The sequence below is a fragment of the Ictidomys tridecemlineatus genome, chromosome 3, assembly GCF_052094955.1.
Source record: "Ictidomys tridecemlineatus isolate mIctTri1 chromosome 3, mIctTri1.hap1, whole genome shotgun sequence".
Classification (NCBI taxonomy): Eukaryota; Metazoa; Chordata; class Mammalia; order Rodentia; family Sciuridae; genus Ictidomys; species Ictidomys tridecemlineatus.
In genome coordinates, this window is record NC_135479.1 from 188,900,317 (window position 1) to 188,919,881 (window position 19,565).

The 19,565-nt window shown below is 34.7% G+C and overlaps 1 protein-coding gene and 1 long non-coding RNA gene across 19 annotated transcripts in view; one reads left to right on the top strand and one right to left on the bottom strand.

Annotated features, from left to right (window-relative positions):
• The window catches only part of Robo2 (roundabout guidance receptor 2), a 1,537,051-nt gene that overhangs the window by 697,696 nt on the left and 819,790 nt on the right, over window positions 1–19,565 (bottom strand). The gene's annotated exons all lie outside the window — the stretch shown is intronic.
• On the top strand, window positions 1,932–7,042 carry LOC144375898 (uncharacterized). Its single transcript, XR_013435749.1, has 3 exons — window positions 1,932–2,035; window positions 2,812–2,950; window positions 6,882–7,042. It is a non-coding gene; the product is annotated as an uncharacterized LOC144375898 (long non-coding RNA).

Genomic DNA, 19,565 nt, shown 5'->3' on the forward strand with positions numbered 1-19,565 from the left:
AGAAGAGAAATTTATTTCTCACAGGTCTGGAGGCTGGGGAGTCCTAGATCATGGGAGTGGCAGGTTTTGTTCCTTGAAGAGGGTTGCTGTCCTTCCAAGAATAACACCTTGTTGGTGTATCTTTTAAAGGGAAGGAGAACTGTGTCCTCACATGTCAGAATGGAAGAGGTGAAAAGGACAGGAAAACCACTTGAAGCTTCTTTTATAAGGGTCTTAATCCCATTCACATGAGAATAGTCCTCAGCATTTAATTACCTCTTAAAGACCTTCACCTCTGAAGGTTATCATATTAAGTTTCAAAACATGAGTTTTCCAACCACCACAACAAGGTTTTTGTGTTAAATCGATAAATGATTGAATCTCAGACACAATGATTTCTATTACACACGCAGTATCTCAAGAAATGTTGCGCTGGGTCAGGTAATTTGTGTTCTGGTCTTAGTCACTAATTGTGTTGCCTTAGGAAGTCTCTTGGTCTGTCAGGACTAAGTATGCTCTTGCATCAACTGTGAAGGAATTAAACAAGATTACCATCTCTTGAATCTTCTTTGCTAATCCTATTCCACCTTTAAGGCTCTTCTCATCTGCTTTCTATGTAGTTCTTAAAGAACTTCAATTTTCATTGAAGAAAACAGACCATTAAAAAAGGTTTTTTTTTTTTTTTTTCAAATAACCCTCATTCCTTACTTACCTCAAACTGCCATCAACTGCAAAGAGCTAATGGTGGAGGTTCTCTCTCCACTGGTTTCAGAATCATAACAGAAGGACCCTCTTGCTTTGAAATTTTGTGATTTAAAATAAAACCATGTCAACACAACCCCTTCAAAATTTTATGGGGTTGAGAAGTAATCAGGAGATTCCTGGATAACAATAAATGACTAAAGAGGAAAAACAGTCAAGAAACTTGTTGGCAGCTTGAAGTTAAAAAATTTATCCCTTGTTTGGCCTTGGAAGATTCTTAGTGGGTAAGATGAAGTATGCCTGACCAAAAACAGAGTTAATGGTTCTTAGATGTCAAAGGCACTTTTTTTTTTTATTGGTCTGAAAACAAACAACCAATTCTTACATAAAGTATTTAACCTAAACCCTTTGTTTAACCTAAAGGCACTTAAATTCCTTTTCTCAAATTCCCAGGGTGAGTTATCTCTCCAGTCAATCAACAGTGGCTGGCCCACTAACCTGTTCCCCTCTTTAACATTTGGGTCTCAGGCAAATTTACATTCTTTGGCTTATTTCTGCTGGGCTTCTGTTTGGTTCTTTCCCCAATCTATTTATCTTAGCTAGTGCCATTCTCTCTTTCAAGGCCACCAGGGTCAATAATCAAATTAGGAGGAGACTGAAGCTTCTTTCTGGGTGGTAAACTTCAGAATACTCAGTCAGTATCTGGCCACAGGAAAGAAGAAATGGAAAGAAATTCTTTTCCCAGCTTTCATAGATCTTCTGTCAAATGAGCAAATTTGGTGCAAAAGCTCTCAGAGTTAGTGTATATTCAAGATTGTGCTGATGCTACTGTTGATTCAGTTCTTTGCTATCTGCAACTGGCTGTTCAAGGCGCGTCTATGGAATTGAGAATTGCCACAAGTGTCCAGAAAGCAAATTATTCAACTTGTTCCATAATTCAAAGGACATTTTATAAAAGAAATTGTAAATTCAAACAGAAAAGTTTGGTTTGCTAGAAGAAGATGATTCACTCTTTCTAAGGAGCTAAGCTGACTGTTCTCAGGAGACTCTATGGATTCCAGACACTACATTAAAAAATAAAATAATTCCTCTGGTTTACAAGTCACCCAATACATCCTTATTCCGATTTGAAAATAATTAAAATATTTATGAAGCTTTCTTTCTTGCCCTAGAGCACATGAACTTTGCCTTGGAAGAGGCTTAAATATTGACTGACCCATTGCAATGTGATATTTATTAACCTTTGTAATGTTTAATGTGCAGTAAAAGTAATCTTGGTTTAACATTATTCTTCCTAAGAATAAGTTCCTGGGTATTTTTTAGTTAAATAAGATTCCTGGACAACAATAAATGAGTAAGTGTTAAAAATATAAGACTTGTTTTTCTTATAAAAATATTTGAAATACCAAATATCATATGAATTATTGGAACAAAGCAAGACATAACTTTTACATAATATTCTTGAAATTATCAGCACCTAAGTCTGTTTAGAACTTTTGTGGGCCTAATGTTCACTCTGATACAATTAATGTGATTTTTTATTTGTCACTCAGTCATTTGGATGACTCAGTCTTATATTAGTATAAAATACTTGATAGAATGCAAAAGAGAACAATAAGAGGTAGCATACAGGAGGTCTTAATAGTATTTATTTTACAGAAGCAGAAATATATGTAATTTTAAAACTTCCATGTACAAGGATGAACATTTTTAATGCAAATCAACTTGACACTAAAAGTGGAACTAGTTGTAATTTAAAATTTGTAACAAACATTAGGAAAATTTTCTGGTACCTTAGAGTTTCTTTCTCACCAAACCTTATACAGTTTATGATCTCAATGATTGTAAGTTTCATAACCTCAAAGAAGTCAATTATTTAATTCTCTTCTTGTATAATAAAACATTTGAAATTATAAGAATTTTGAAAAATATTGATCATGAGCATTTTACATGTATCAATATAATATACAGAGTTTCTTAGTTTCTAATACCTAAAATGGAAATAAAAGGTATTCTATGCATAAAAATGTAATAAAAAAGGTTTGGGTGTTTATAGTATTATTGTGATTTGTTTATTTTTTATATTATACTGTCACAAGTCTAATTTGCTTTTGCAATTATAATTTTCAGGTATTAATACTAACATCTTATTTTAGCCATATTTTAAGTGTTTGCACTAAGAACACACTGGCTTTGGATCTGCAAAATAAATCAGAAAAAAAAATAAATATCAAAGGAATATATCGGCTCAGCAGTTTATTGTCATGTCGTAAGTACATTTTTTTTTTTTTAGTTTATGTGGTTAAAATTTAAGAGAGACTATTTCTGTAGAATAAAAGATAACCCAAAATTGTTATTCTCCTTTGGTGCCTTCATTAATATTTCAGTGACATTTATGACAAATCTCCAGGTGTTACAATTTTCCAAGTTTGGAACTTTCATTTAAAAGAAAAGAATGAAAGAAAAATTAAAAATATATGTATGAAGACTTACTGCTGAGTTGCAGGCCTGTCATTATTTCCGCAAGGTTTACATCCCTGTAGCCATCTGTGGCCAAAGCCCTTCAAAGCTAATTACATCCATGGTCAGCCACGTTGATGTAAGCAAGAGCTGGGCTTCACAAAGCAATCTCAGCTCTACTGCTCTCAAAGTTAGCTGGACAGACCTTCTAAGAACAAGTTGGTGGCCATTCGCTGCCATAAATCTACAGATAATAGGTAGCAATCATAGGCCTGGTTTCTAGCTCCTAATCAAGTTCATTTCCATAAAAAAATGTATCTCATCTTCATAGATTCTCCCTAATCATTTCCTGAGTGACTAGTGGAAGATTAGATAAACAGATAATTTTCAAAGACAAAATCCTGGATTACGTTAAATAAAACTCTAAAAAATACCTGGGTGTTAATAAAAAAAAAACTAAAGTAAAAGAGTGAATAATGAAGAAACAATTTTAGGAAAAACATCTCTGATTCTGAGAAGAGCAGATTGCCACAAGCCACAAAGTTGAAAGAGGGTCACCAAGTCATGAGTCATTTCTAGACACTATGTAATGTGTTAGCACCTACCTTGTAGTTGGTTGGGTTTGTTAATAGAGGGCTGAGGAGCTTCATGGTGTAAATTTGTTATTTAGAAATGTTAATGTATTTGATTTTCCTAAAACAACATTACCTTAGATAGTTTCTTAATACCCCATACTTTAAAACCAAGTAGTTAGCACTGGGTTCAATCTCAGGCACCAGAAAAGAGAGAGAGAGAGAGAGAGAGAGAGAGAGAGAGAGAGAGAGAGAGAGAAAGAGAGACAGAGAAAATAACAAGATAAAGAGGAGGAAGTGGTCAATGCTAAGTGAAGATTTTGAGCCAAAATATAGACACTTAAGATCTTGGCCATCTTACATCATTTTGTTTCATTCTTAAGATAATTGATATGTTACAAACCAGGCAAGATTTATTTTCTGCCTTATAAAATGTTTTATTTTTTCATTTGTCTTAATTTTGGGAAGGAGAGAGAAAGTTTTTTTTATTATAAAAAAATTTTGTTGATTTCTTAGTGTGCTTTACTTTCTTATTAATATTTACCAAATGTCAGGCACTGTCCTAGACTCTAGATGTCAATGATAAATGAGACATGTTCTCTAAGAGGCCATAATCTACTGAGACACTAGTCCAGAATGGAGAAGTCCCCTGAATTTATTACCAGAGATAATCTACAAATATAATCTTATATACCTCATAGCAACTTGAGCTTTCTAGAAAACTGGAAGAGTATTGTAATGCATTTTCTAAATGTTAGTCTATGTGGTGGCTGTAATATAATCCTTTGGGAAACATGAAAAACAGAGATGATTATGTCCCATATAAAATCATTTACATAAGACTCAAAAAGTGGGTTTTGAATGTATAATTTAAAAAATAATGTTCATAGTTCTGATGAAAGCCAATTTTGTGAGTATCTGCAATTTCAAAATCATCTTCTTTTTGGAATATATCCAAAAAAGCACAAGGCCACATAGATATTATTGGTATTTTCACACCACTATAGTTATCATTGATATAATTAATCCTGACATTATTAGATGATGCACCAAAGAGAAGAAATATACATTAGCAGACAACAAGTCATTCACCTGACAAATGTTTGAGATGATTCTCTGATGAAAAAAATCAATGTGTAATTTTAGATTAATAGAGACATAGGATATTAAAGAACTATGGCTCATCTTTTTTAATGTTTTGCTTTTCTTCTGTATTTTGCTGGGTATTCAGATAGGGAGCTTTATCTTTTGTCTCCTACCAGACTTTTATATCTTATATTCCAGATTCCATATAAACTGGGATGCAAAATTGTTGTTTGCCATTAGTTTAGTGACATATGTATCTCAAATATTGCTTACTGATAAACCTCCACAAATTCCCTAATTTTTGCTGAGTTCCAAATAATTTCACCTTAAAAAAATCATTATACATGCCATTTTATGCCCATTAAATTTTCATAATCTTCTTTCATAATTATATTCATCCATAGCTACCAAAAAAATTAATTAAAATTCAACAAAATCCTTCTTGATAAACATAAATATATGTACATGGATTTGAAAATATCTCCAAAAAATGTCTTTAAGTAATCTCAAAGAAATTGAATTTTTTTTTTTTTTGTAGATCACAGATTACAGGTACACTTTAAGAAGGATTTTGGCCCTGATCTCTTTGTACTACAAGGCTAAATTTTGCTTCAGGAGCATTCCAATAAGCAGAGCACCTGTTCAACTCACAGCTTTGCCCAAATCACAAGGACTTGCAACTTCTAGTAGGAATCTATGCTGCCTAAGGATGTTGAGGGCTATCATACTGCATCTCTCAAGGCTGATGGAAAGGGGCTCAGTTCCAATCTGGTCGGGTTGAAGTTCCAGTCATATTTACCCTAATGCAACAGTTTCCTAGGAGATGGTTTATGTGATACTTAGGGGATTACAATTCCTCTGAGACTGTAATAATGTAATTGGGAGATTTTACTTTGTCCTAAGTATTAAGCTTTGGGCATGGAAACTAACTGGGAGCAATGGACTAAAGAATATCAAATGACACCTAGAAATCACAGTCAATAAAACTGAAACTACATCCCCCAAATCTTGTACCTATTTGTTCCTGATGTATGGTAAAAAAAACAAACAAAAAAAAAAAAAAACCATAAAAGTACCAGCAAGTGGCAAATTGTATTATAGAGAGACTTGCTATTTTCAATATGAACCACAGTTTATGGAATTAATTAATTTTAAGAATTTTTCTGGGCTGGGGTTGTGGCTCAGCAGTGGAGCACTCACCTAGCATATGTGAGGCCCTGGGTTGGATCCTCAGCACCACATAAAATAAAATAAAAATATTGTATCCATCTACAACTAAAAAATAAATATTAAAAAAAGAATTTTTCTGATATTCTGTTTCGTTGGTAAGCTCCATGGTATTAAAAAGTGATCAATCTATGAGTTGCACAGAATTTTCCACAAATGCTAAAAATTCCCACTTGTTGCAAAACAAGTTGTTTTATTTAATAGCAATGCAAGTTTGCAGAGTTAGAGTCCCACTAATTTAGAGGCAGTATATACAATGGTTCTACCACTTATGTCATTTTAGCAAGGCAAATGAGCTTTTTGCCTCAGTTTCCTTATGCCATCAAATAAGCATAATGGATTATATCACTTAGCATATCTGGAGGATTAAATAAGGTAAAAGATGATACACAAAATTCCAGTAGGAGGAAAAAAAAAGCCTTGCATAAATAAGGCTCTTATTCTGTTATTCTTTTTCTTCACTTTTATATTTGGGGACATATTTATTTAATTAACTTGGAGATTTTAAAAACACCAGAAACAACTTGCAGTGTCATCTGGTCAAAATTTAAATCCAATTTTATGGCATATTATTAAAAAAAATTCCTGAGTAATTTGCACTATTTTGAATATGAAAAGTTATAACTTATCATCTAAGAGATGCTTGTGCCTAAGTTTTAAGGAATTAATTCATGTAACAAATATGTACTTGATAGTGAGAACTCTACTTCTGAAGAGAGAAGCTGTGGCCAGTTCTTGTCCACTAAACAGCAATAAATTGTGGGAAGCCGTTCTCGCACGTGATTGGGCACCTCCTTGACTGGGTGTGAGGCGTTCTGGCCAAGCTGTGTGAGAACTAATTCCCACCCTTTTTAGGTGCGAGAACCCATCTGTATGGAGGCGTGACTGACCATTGACCCTGAGACCAATCACTGACCCTGACCTTGGAATGCTGCCCCCCTCGACTTTCATTGGATGGAAATTTCCCCTGAATTTCTTGTTCTCCAATAAAAGGCCACTCTCTGGCATGCCCTGCCTCTCTCTCCTGCTAGTCTCTTGTGTAAATCTAGCTATCCCACTGGGTGGCTCGAGCTAGGAGCCAGAGGGGGGGCTGTCTCTGACCTGGTCAAAGAAAAAGGTAAATTGAGTTTATGTGTGTTTATTTTGATCTCACTAGTTAACTTCTATGCTTAGAACCTCTAGTATGAAGCTAGCGTGCTGGTCGCATGGCAGAATAAATCAAGGCAAACATGCTATACAGAGAAAGAAGTGGAAGATGAGAGGAAGACGAACAGTAGCACAGTCCAGGGGTGGACAGATTATAAACTGGTGTTGAATATAGAAAAAGAGCACTATCCAATTTTAGTGGATGCCAACAAAGATTCTGAAATTAAGTAGGCTACAGAGAAGATCCAATATTTGGTAAAATCATTAAGTATAATTTACAAAATTGAAATAGGTATGTATTTATCATGTCTGATAGTAGTTTGTATTGACATTCTCATGCCTACTGCCTACATGTATACTATTATATACATAGTTATTACAAAAATAAATGTATGTCATGTGATGATTCAATGAACATGGGTTTATACCAGGTAAAGGGAGGAAATACTGCCAGGCTCCAGTGCCATGGGGAAGCATGAAGCATTGAAGGGTGGGGCAGGCAATGCCCTTGGTGCTATGGTTTAAAGGTGGTTCAAATGTGTCCCCCAGAGGTGCTACCGGTTTGGACTCCAGTGTAGCACTGTTGAGAAGTGGTGGACTCTTCAAGAGGTGAGACTTAGTGGAAGGTGGTCAGGCAATTGGGAATCAAAGGCTTAACACATTTCTTACAGGATCCTGGTAAGAACGTATGAAAGCAAGATGTTATATGAGTAAAGCTGGCTCCCGAATCCCTCTTGCTTCTGTCCTGCCATGTCATCTCTCCTGCATGGAGCCATTTCCTTTCCTGCTTCTCCACCATGCATGGCACAGCCAGGAAACTTTTCCCTGGAAGTTGAAAAATGGGCTGCCCCAAACTGAAATTTCAGCTCTTTCAGAAGTGTGAGCTAAATAAACTTATTTCCTTTATGAAGTTCTGTGCCTCAGGTATTTCATTCCAGGAACAGAAAATGGAGCAATATACTGGTCATGAAATACATACTTGATCCTAAAAATATCATTGGTCTTAAATGTTACTGTCAGCCCTGCTGCCAGATGGAAACTCTATGGAAAAAAAATGATGTTCTGCCTTGTTAGAAGCAGTTGGTTTTCACAAGGCTTATGCAATGAGTTAAATTTTTCTTTGAATTGTAAGAATTTTAGAGGACAGAATGAGCAAGTACTTTCTTCCAAATAAATACTTTTTTTTTATTTTTACAAGTGTTTTCTAATTTGAAACAATTTAAGTATAAGAATGAAACTGCAAATACAACCCATTGAAAATTGATGTTAACATTTTTCCTGGAAGATTCTGGATAGCAGAGATCATCATGAATGCCTTTCTGCCCTGTTGAACAGCATTAAGTAAAAGTGCCCTACATCTAAGCTTTTAAGATTTAGATTTCTGTGGGCTTAACTTTTCTGAAACTCAAGCTCTGCCAATTGAAACATACAGATAAAGCAAGCAAAACAAACACATCAACATCCTCCAGTGTATACAAACCTCTTATAAAATGGACTCATCTTAAGTAGAAACCTTGTACGTGGCTCCCTCAAATAGCTCTAAACTGAGACCACAATTCACATAACATATAAAAGCCCGGTTAACCTATTTTCCTAACTAAAGCAAGAAATGGTACCTTATAATAGCAGAAATGATAAGTTTTTCACTCAATAAAACTTCCCTTTAGAAAAAAGTATAAGTTGATAGTCCACTTATGGCATTTTGTGCTATCTTTCAAAATAATAGTAATACTTTGGAATAGATAAACACTCAGTAAATGTCTGTTGAATAGAACACCTTTCCCTTTTCCTTGCTTAAAAACAAGTGGTGGGCTGGGGATGTGGCTCAAGCGATAGCAAGCGATAGCACACTCGCTTGGCATGCGTGCGGCCTGGGTTTGATCCTCAGCACCACATACAAACAAAGATGTTGTGTCCACCGAAAATTGGAAAATAAATATTAAAAAATTCTCTCTCTCTCTCTCTCTCTCTTTTAAAAACAAAAGTGGTAGTCACACATTTGAGTTAAAATGTAGCTACTATCTGGTTAAAGATAGTTCACTATATATTCAAAGTCACTTAATGACTTCACCCTGCCACTAGAAATGGCTGAACAATTAACATATATTTCATTAAATGAGAAGATCAGGCCCTTGAGAAAATCCCAGGGTGCTGGGAAGTAGCAGTTGAGATGTGCAGGTGTGTCTACTTACAGATACTGCAGATTATGAAAATTATCCTACTCAACTCTTAATTCATTCTCATTATGTATAAACAGTCATCCTTATTTTTCATTTGTTTCTTGTTTCCCAAAAATAAAATAATAAAATAAGCCAATGATTGTGTAGCACAAAAGAGAGGAAATGCTGGTTGTGGGTTGTAAACATCTAAAACCCTTTCTGAGAATTAAATGTAAAGAAGTAATAAAGACATTTGGAATGATTCACTTATGAAGCAAGGATAAAGACTTATAAAGTCAGAAGTCTTGGATGAATGAGTTAACTCTGTTAATAGAAATTAGTAAAACCAAATATTTCAGATATAAAGTTTGACAATAACAATATTTGAAAAAATTAAATAGTAATAAAAAAGTAAAAATAGTACAAAATAACGTGAACAGAAAGACTAAGGCTTAACGGAAAGACTACACGATTGATAATCACAGAAACATAGCAAATATTATTGTGCTTCTAAATAACACTTTTTACCTGCAAAACATGAAATTAAATAACTTTATTCAAAGCTAAGAATTATATGCCTCCTTTTCCTTTTCTTTTCTCCTTTTTTTTTAAAGCAATTGAAATTACTTGTCCATATGTGATAGTAAAAATACATGGAATATTCTTTGCCACTTCAAATCTGGAAGTTCTTTGAAAAACTCATGGACTTTGATCAAATTAAATGGACTGAAACACATACCCTCAAGGCAGTTTTTAGATAGCAAAAGATCAAATAAAAGCAATTATACTATAATTTGGTTGGTAAGGTTTGAAATAAGAAGCCTATTGAGAAGCTCTCTCAAACTTCAACTACTGCATAAGTATCCTGATTTTTATGTTTAAATTAATATAATTATGTTGAAGTACCTACTAAAATACAAGGTAGCTATAATTGATCCTAAAATTCTACCATCAGAAATAAAAATGCTTCTTAATTCAAAATGTAGTATAGCATTTGAACTAGGTATAAATTAGATTAGCCCTTTTAAAGATAATCTTGGTGGGTAAAGACTTTAAAGTTCCATGCAATTATTACAGTGTTTATGATATCATGCAATACCTGTAATTAAACAAAATTTTGTTTACTTATAATGTGTCCGATCAACCAATATCAGTGACATATATACAAGGGAAACTTAAATTTAGTTATCTGGAATGAATGGTGAGTTTAGGGTAATCAATTTGCCCATAACATTGTGATCCATTATTTTAAGTCAACCTCAACTGTGGTAGATCAAAGGACATTGACTTTAGAGTGCTTATGTTGCAGAGAATATGTGTTTTGACTGGTGATATTGCAGAGAAGTACTGCTCAAAGTGTAGTCCACGAACCTGTGCTAATTTATGAATCACTTGTTGCTGGAGCATAGCATATAAGAACAGCATTTGAAAGTAAGCATTGATAAACAACTTGTTAGTTATTTCATGCTATCATATCTCCTTAAATTTTGTATGACTTTTTCTTTTAATTTTGAATTCCTAAAAATTCATGTCTCATATTTTTGAAAAATGTTGGCCCCAAACAGAATGAAATGAAAATCATGAAAAACATAACTCTTTATTACTGACAGTTTGAGAAGTAATGGGGTAGATGATATGCCTGCAAATATTTTTTGATATATAAAAAAAGAAAGAAAAGAGAAAGCACATGGTGGAACTAGAATATTCTCTGAGATATCCTCAGGGAAAATAAACCTCATGCTTGACATTTTAATGACGGATCTTTTGCTCAATAATTTAAATTCTGATTTTCTGCCATCCTAACAGTACTTTCAGTTTAACTTTGCTAAATCTGTTAGTTAGACAAGAATTATGTTGCACATTATTAAAAGTGGTCTTGACCTTCAAAACACTGCATAGTCCCACAATGTGTCATTTCCCATTTTGAATTATTTTAGTACAAATCTATTTTTAGCTCATCTTTACAACTCAGATGGAAAATCAGTTTTCTGATGTATTAGATCAGTACAAAGTTTGATTTTAGGTATTCATATTTGCAGATACAAAGAGGTTTTGATAACCTAGTCAACTAATTTTTGTAGACAATAAAACATTATTGCTGTGGCCTCAGTTCTTGAAATTAAAATAGATAAACTACTTTTTACTTTGTTTATGACAAATTGATGCTCACACTAAAGCCCTCCATCTACCCACAGACATACAATGACAAAGTTTTTTGATGGATGTCAAAATAATGATACATACTGGGAGTAAGAAACATGATGATGTCAATGTGAGTTTCTGGCAATTCTACCCTGGAGAGATAAGGATGAGAAAAACCCAAAGATAGGCTATAAAATGTAGAAACTAAACCAATTTTCATGATTAATTCTATGATAGCTGTGGAATCATTTTTCTATTCATCAGGATAAAGTGAAGGATGTTGGTATACATATTCTGGAACATATGAGTTGAAGTCAGAAATTATTCGATCAATTTTTCTTGTATATAATGAGGGATATTGTACTGAAATATATAAGCCAAGGAAAATATTCTCAATATTATAAAACCAGCAGTCATATTTGTAAACCAAAGAAACCACAGATGCATAACCATCAAATAATAACATATTGTGAATGATGGAGTTCCCAGATATATATCAAACATTTACAATTTTTTTTTTACATATGGCCCAGATCAGATTAAATGAAACAGCCAATTCCTGAGAAGGACCTTATGCAATTCAATGGAGCAATGCATATTAGATTAGTGTGCAAGAGAACTACAAGTGGCTCCTGGGAAATGCTCACCGACCTGGAAATACTATATATTTTCTGCATTAGACAAGCTTATACTTCATGGCAGTGGAATTCCTTAAGTCTCATCAGGATCGTCTTTATGTAGAGAACAAAAGGTTTGCCAAGCATCAGTAAAAGGTAAGTCTTTGGGAAAAGACAATTTAAGTCATATTTCTAAGTTTAAATTGAGATAAGCAGTCTGTAAGGATTAGCATTCTTTTTGCTAGAGATATTGACTGGTGGAGGGAAGTTATTGTCTTTACAGTATTAATATGCATTCTTGTGATAATGTATATGTTCATCTAATTTTTTTTCAGATAATTAATAATTAAACAATCACTTGAGTATTTATTATTTTGATACTGCACTAAAGAGAGACAAGATACCCAGCCAAGTTCCTATTGCAGTTACAGCCTAAGGGAAAAGATGGAAAAACAAGATTCTACCTATAAGACAACAGAATAAACACTGCCCCCTAGAATATATTACATATATAAGGTAGAGTGTTCCAGGGTAGAAGTGGTCAACTTTATCTAATTTTTAGGAAACAACACATAATAACAGCACATAATAACTTTCTCTGAGCTAGATCCTGAAGGATATGCAGAAATTTATCATAGAAAAGGGGTAGCAAAATATCGTATGCAGAACAACATAATGTATAAACTCAAAAGAAGAAATACATAATGCCTCGAAGACAAGATACAAGAACAGCTGGGAGCTAAGGTTTTCTCATTAATTTAGATCTGTGTTACAGAGGCGACTTTAGTCCTTCATAAAAGGAAATGCAGATGTTATAGTAAGGAAGATTTAAGAAACAAGTTGTGGATGAGAAGTTAAATGCTGCCAGGTGTTTGTTTTAGAAAGTTGACTTTATCAGCAATGTAGAGATTACCTTTCTTTGCATTTGCCTTTTGGAACTATTATACCTTAAATTAAGGCAGTAGCAATTTCAATGTAAAGAGGAAAGAGATGTGAAATTGTCAAAGTTATAATTGACAAGATAACAAGACATTAGACTACTGATTAAATCCCTCCAAATATTATCTTCTTCCTTAAGTTTTTTGGTGGGGTTCAAGACATATGACTCCAAAAGATGATACGAAATGATAATAAGGGAGGAAATTTGAAGAAATGGCAGAAGTCAGAAGGTCACTATCATCTCCCCACCCATCTCCGCTGAAGCAGCTCATAAAAACTAAGAAGGTTCTCTGACACTCTGCTGGAGCAGATCATATGACCCTCATTTGAGATGTGCCCTTCTTAAACACAGAAAAGAAGATGATCATTATCTATCTCTGAAGACACAGGACACAGGAAAATCTGAATAAGCAGACCTCCGTAGATTTCCTCCACTTTATTATTATTTTGTACCCCTTTTGTCCTGTTGCTCCAAGACGGATCACTTCCTCATTAAACCTAGCATAAAAATGTACAAGCTTAACATTCCTTTGGGTCTTCCTTTTCTTATGGAAGCTCCTCTAAGATATAAAACTTAATAATTAATACTTTTTCCCCTAATTTGTCTTTGTCAGTTTTCCTTTTACAGGTAGCTGGGAACTCTAAGAGGGTTAAAGAAAAAAATCTTCTCTTGCCAATTTCTAGATGAAGACCAACCAGAATGACAGTCATTTCTCAGCCTTCTGGACTGTTACATGTAACTACGTGATTAATTTATATATGATAAGATACAAGAGAAAGTATATTGCATGGCAGCATTGGGGAATCATTCCTTACCTTCCTGACAATATAAATAATATAAAATAAATGGTTACGTTTAATCCAATTCTACTTAAGTTCTTTGTTACTTATATCAAGACCTCTTTCTCATGATACACAGTCAATTAGAGTGGCAGAAAAGGGGAAAGCAACCTGAAATTTCTGGTTTAGAGAATCACCAAATTCAGAGTTATTAACCTTAATGAGAAGTCAAAATCATTTTGAGGAATGATATATTAATTTATAAATATTATAAGTTTTGAGAAAGGATGTATTAGATTTCCAAATATTAACCTTAAAATACCAGCATGACATCAAACAGGAGTTGTCCAGAAGATGGTTAAATATAGTGGTCTGGAATTCAAATAAGGGGATGGGAATAAAGATTTGAGGTGCAAAATTATATATACAGTGATTTGAAGACTTGATGATAGGAAGACTTGGAGAGTACTCATTGGAAATAAGGATTAAGAAGAGAATTCTAGGCAGCCGCTACATATACCAGTTGGTGAAGAAAGAGGAGAAGCAAGAGGAATAAGAGTAACCATTGCAGTAGTGGTGGTAGCAGCCATGATAGTATTTACTAAGCAGCCATGATAGTATTTACTAATTGCTTAGTAAATATTTGGCAGGCATTATTTTAAGCATTTTCCATGCACCAACCCCTCCTATCCTCAAAACAGCCCTACAAGATAGTACCTAACTTAGGTAGGTACTATTATTATTTCACACATTAAAAGAAACATGCACAAAAGTTAAATAATTTGCCTGATATTAGTTAGTGGTGGTGCCCAGTGGCATGGCATTCAGTGCCCTTGCCCTTCATTATTAACTCTACTTCATTCACATAGATGGAGAAGTTCTAAGAGTTGTGAAAAAAATTCAGAATAGTGTAGTAGCCCATAGAGAGAGAGAATTTCAAATGATGATGTTATTGGAAATTACCACTGTTTCAGAGAGGTCAGGGGAAGAGGCCAATGATGTTAACTTGATTTGAAATGTTGGCAGTTGCCAGGGACTTCTTTTTTGGGGGGAAGGGGATACTAGGGATTGAACTCAGGGACACTCAACTACTGAGCCACCTCCCCAGTCCTATTTTGTATTTTATTTAGAGACAGGGTCTCACTGAGTTGCTTAGTACCTTGCCATTGCTGAGGCTGGCTTTGAACTCTAGATCCTCCTGCTTAAGCCTCCTGAGCTTCTGGGATTACAGGCATGCATCTCCATGTCCAGGCTTGCCAGTGACTTATTAATATCTCCTCAGTGGCATGGTGAGCTAAAGTTTGATACATTTGAAGTAAAGAGAATTTTTTTGCCTTCCTTTTGTATCCTTTTTTCCTTTTCTCTCCATCTTTCACACAGTCACTCACTCTAAATAAATGAAGTCCAAAGAAGGTAAAGTTGGGATAAGGGAATGAAGAGAAAAGGTCTGTCATTTATCTGGGAAGAAAAGAGGAGCAAGTTCAGCAAGCAGTGAGAGATGAAGAGGGTTTGGGTTCTGTTTGTTCTTAAAACCCAAAGACATAATTATAACTCCTCATATGTAGTGAAGAGGCCTGTAGATGGACTATTGGAAAATGGAGGAGGAAGATAGAATACTCACAGAGTAAGTTCTAGGACAAGTTGCACACAATTATAGTAATGGGTCATGTGGCAGGATTTGACCAGAGCACAAGATGGTAAATCCCTCATGTTTTAGTAAAAGATAATGCAATATCAAGGAAATATGAAAGCAAAGCACATTTAAGTATCTTCTGAGAACAATGAAACAAACAAAACAAAACCAAAAAGAAACCAAACCACAATATCCACTATAAAAATAGTATGGGGAAAATTATCATGAAGCCTGGCTCCTCCTACTAACTCTGCTAGGAGTTATCTAAAAGAACTTGTCTTCTTTAGGGTTTGTATATTTCAATTTTTCGGATGTATAAAATGCCCTAATGAAACAATATTTTTGTGAAAAATCAAAATAGCAGAGGAAACATCTGCTCTATGATCTTATCAGTATTGGAAGATCCAAGAATAATCTGAAAGCCATCTTTCACATGGTATTTTTTAGGGTATGTGAAGTTGATTTTTTTAATAGATGGATTAAAAGCCATCTTATAGTACAGTGGGAATAGTACCAGATGTGGGTCAACTCTGCCACATCTATGCAGTGTCACTTTGAGACAACTGCTCATTCACATTCAATCTTGGACGTGTCCTTTGTAAAATAAGTCACCACTTTGCCTCACAATGAAGACTAGTTTAAGGGTCAGACTAAATGATTTATGTGAAAACCCTTATAATACACATTACTACACAAAGGCAAGGGGCACTTTTGGAAATCATGAAGCATTGTTTGTAATTTAGGAGATTAAAGCAACAAAAACTGATGACCAGCATTCATATTCAAGTACCTCAGTGGTGGCGAGAGGTAGACTCACCACAGATGTCACATCTGGTTTCTTTCGTCTCCCATGAGTCACACTTAAGTTTAAACAGCAAGATGCCTTGAACAAAGGAAGTGGCCTAGAAGAACATGACTGTTGGAAAGAGAACAGTTAACTGCCATATGCCAAGCAGCAGAAACAGTGAGAAAGAAGATGTGTGGCCACCACTGGCTGGGTGGGAAGGTATTGCCAGAGGTTGTGGCTGGGGAAGTTTCAGTTCAGTTATGGGAAACCTTTCTGTTTTTCCCATGTGGTCTCACCACATCCTCAGGGTCTCCCATGGTGGGGCTCTCCAGAGGGAGGTAAAGGATTAGGATGAGGCATGAAGGCAGACAGAATGATGATGAAGGAAAATGATGAAGCAACAAGGGGAGGGAAAGCCATTGAGATAGGAGGGAAGAAGCCATTCTAGAGGAGCAAGCCTCATCACAGGCTGCTGCTGCTGCACACAGACCACTTGCATTGGGATACCCAGGGATGAGCCAGGAGCAAAGCCATGGAGACACCATTTAGCACCTCTATCTCCAGGACAACCCATGTGAGCTGTTCACAGCAACGTTTTACATTGACATGTGTCTAAAATTTCAGAATATGTAATTTTATGATTAAAGCCGATTGTCCAAAATGATATGAAAATTTTAAATACTTTCTGCATTGGTAATATAAACAAAACCTCTTTTGAAAGTTATGCATCTTTTGCTCAACATCTCTTTTCTTTCTTTTCTGTCTAGGCTAATCCTTCACCCTTCAAATTCTAGTTTTGCTCTCCCCTGACAAAGTGCCTGCTAAGCATTCATGAAGTCCACTCTCATGTTTATCCTACTGATGCTCATATTCATGATTCAAGCCCCATAAACTCATTTATGCAGTGGATGCTTGTTTTTAATTGCATTCATGTTTTCTTATTTTCCATTGACCTCTTTCTAAATGTGATTGTCAAAAAAATACACTATCAACCTCCAGGTGAAAAATGGTATTTCTTCCTGTCCCTCATACCATCACACTTTTCATCTACCAGGATAGAAATCTTGGACTATCAAGCTCTGCATTTAGCATCTCTCTCTCTATATATAAAACCCATGTTAATACCATACAACTATGGACTTTTTTTACTCTATACCTGAAGTTTTGTGACAGCTTAAATACATTCCTAACTCATGCTTTACATTATGCCATTTTCTCAAAGAACTACAAAGTTTGTCTGCTCATTAATATTTAAAAATTAATATTCTCTGTGTTAGCAGATTCTTTACAATTAAATTTTAGCTACTGTCTTATTCTCAAACTCATGGCATGGGTAATAAATTTACTTAAAAAAAAAACTATTTACTAAACTGGTACGGTGGCATACACCTGTAATCCCAGCAGCTTGGGAGGCTGAAACAGAGGATTGCGAGTTCAAAGTCAGCTTCAGCAATGGTGAGGCACTAAGAAACCCAATGAGACCCTGTCTCTAAATAAAATACAAAAATAGGGCTGGGGATGTGGCTCAGTGGTTGAGGACCCCTGTTCAATCCCTGGTACAAAAAAAAAAATTATTTACTGAGTTGCTATTTATCTGGCATAGTGATAAACATAAAGGACACAGTCCATCCTTTGTATCTTGAGACTTAGGAAAAGGCAGATAAATGATGATATAGAGAGCAAGCACTGTACAAAAAGTACATAAAGGATATAATGGAGACCTAGATAAAGGGAACTTAATAGAAAAGGGAGAACAAGGAAAAATCCCAAAAGAAGTAAAAGAGTACATGGAGTCTTGAAGACAAATAGGAGTTAACCCAAAAGGATAGAGTGGAGGATATTTTTGGTGGAAGGGATAACAAGCTTGAGAACACATGGTTTTTTCAGGGTATGTGAAGTTGATTTTTTATAAATGGATTAAAAGTTTGAACTATAAAGCTAAAAGAGGTAGACTGGGATAAGATTGTAAAGAGTTTGTGGGGGCAAGGCTAAGAAATGCTTGTTCTACAATGAATGCAATTGCATACAATGAATACAATTAATATAATTAATTGCATGATGATATTAATATTTTAGAAAGATGTCTGGTAGTCGAGATGAAACACTTGGAAGGGAATGAGCATGAAATAAAGAAAACAAATAAGGAAGCTTTGGATTCTAACAAAGTCCCGTGAAAACGGTTATTGTTTAAAAACCACCACTACCACCACAACAAAAACTTGTGTTCATTGTTGGTGCTGAAACCCAATGGGTCATCAAAACTATTTTGGAAGAGAGGATGTATGAAAACAAAATAATATTTCAAGAAAAAAATTTGTCTACTTTGCAAAAGCACAAAAATCAGTTTTTCATAAATTGCAACTAAAAATAAATGCTCTGAGTTTAGTAACACACTAGGAAAACACCCTCTAATTCCCATGTTTTTCCCCCCTTCTAATCTGTTAGATATTTTTATTCAGTATTTTGTTTACAGGTAATTAAGAATAGAAATGCATTAATTTACTGTTATATTATACTTAGTTTTTTGATAACAACAGTGGAGCTGGAGAATTCAAATTCTATTTCTTAAGAGGATTAAAAAACACGCAGTAGTGGTTAGTTTTTAATCCTTGCATATAATGCATAGCATATGCAAGCACAGAAAAGGGAGTAAACACTTGCTGCGTTGGATTATTAATATGTATGTTGCTCTGAACCCTCTCCTCTCTATATTTTTGCAATTTGTCTGAAAGTATAAGCTGCTTAATGATTTGCTAAACTGTATTTTCATTTAGGATTACATATATTTTATAGAAGACCAATAGATACCCAGAACTATAAAATACTTTAATAGAGAATGTGGTAGAGCATCATCATCACTACCTAGGAGCTTGTTGGAGATTAAAACAAAACAAAACAAAAACACTACCTGCTTCACTCCAGATGCAGTGAGTGAGATTCCCTAGGGATGTGGCCCAGGAATCTGCATTTCAGCTGTCCAGCTGATTCTTAGGTTTCTTTTTATTTTAAAAGATATTTTAAAGATACACATCTAGAGGCAGATCAATCTAAAGGCAGATTTTAATTAATTAAAAAATCAATTTTGCTCCTTTTGAATGCCTTGACTTCTGACAAATAACCACAAATATCTGCTAAAAGTGTTCTGAGCCCATGTTGATGAAGGTTGAACCAATTATGTCTTCTTTTTCATGTAACAAAGATCTACAGATCTTTATATACAGAGAATATATACCTATTAACCATGCATTATCTGCTAGTGGGACTTCCAAATCAGATCTGCTCATCCAACAGGGTATCCCAGTGCATTATCAGAGTGCATCCTACACTCGGCATAGA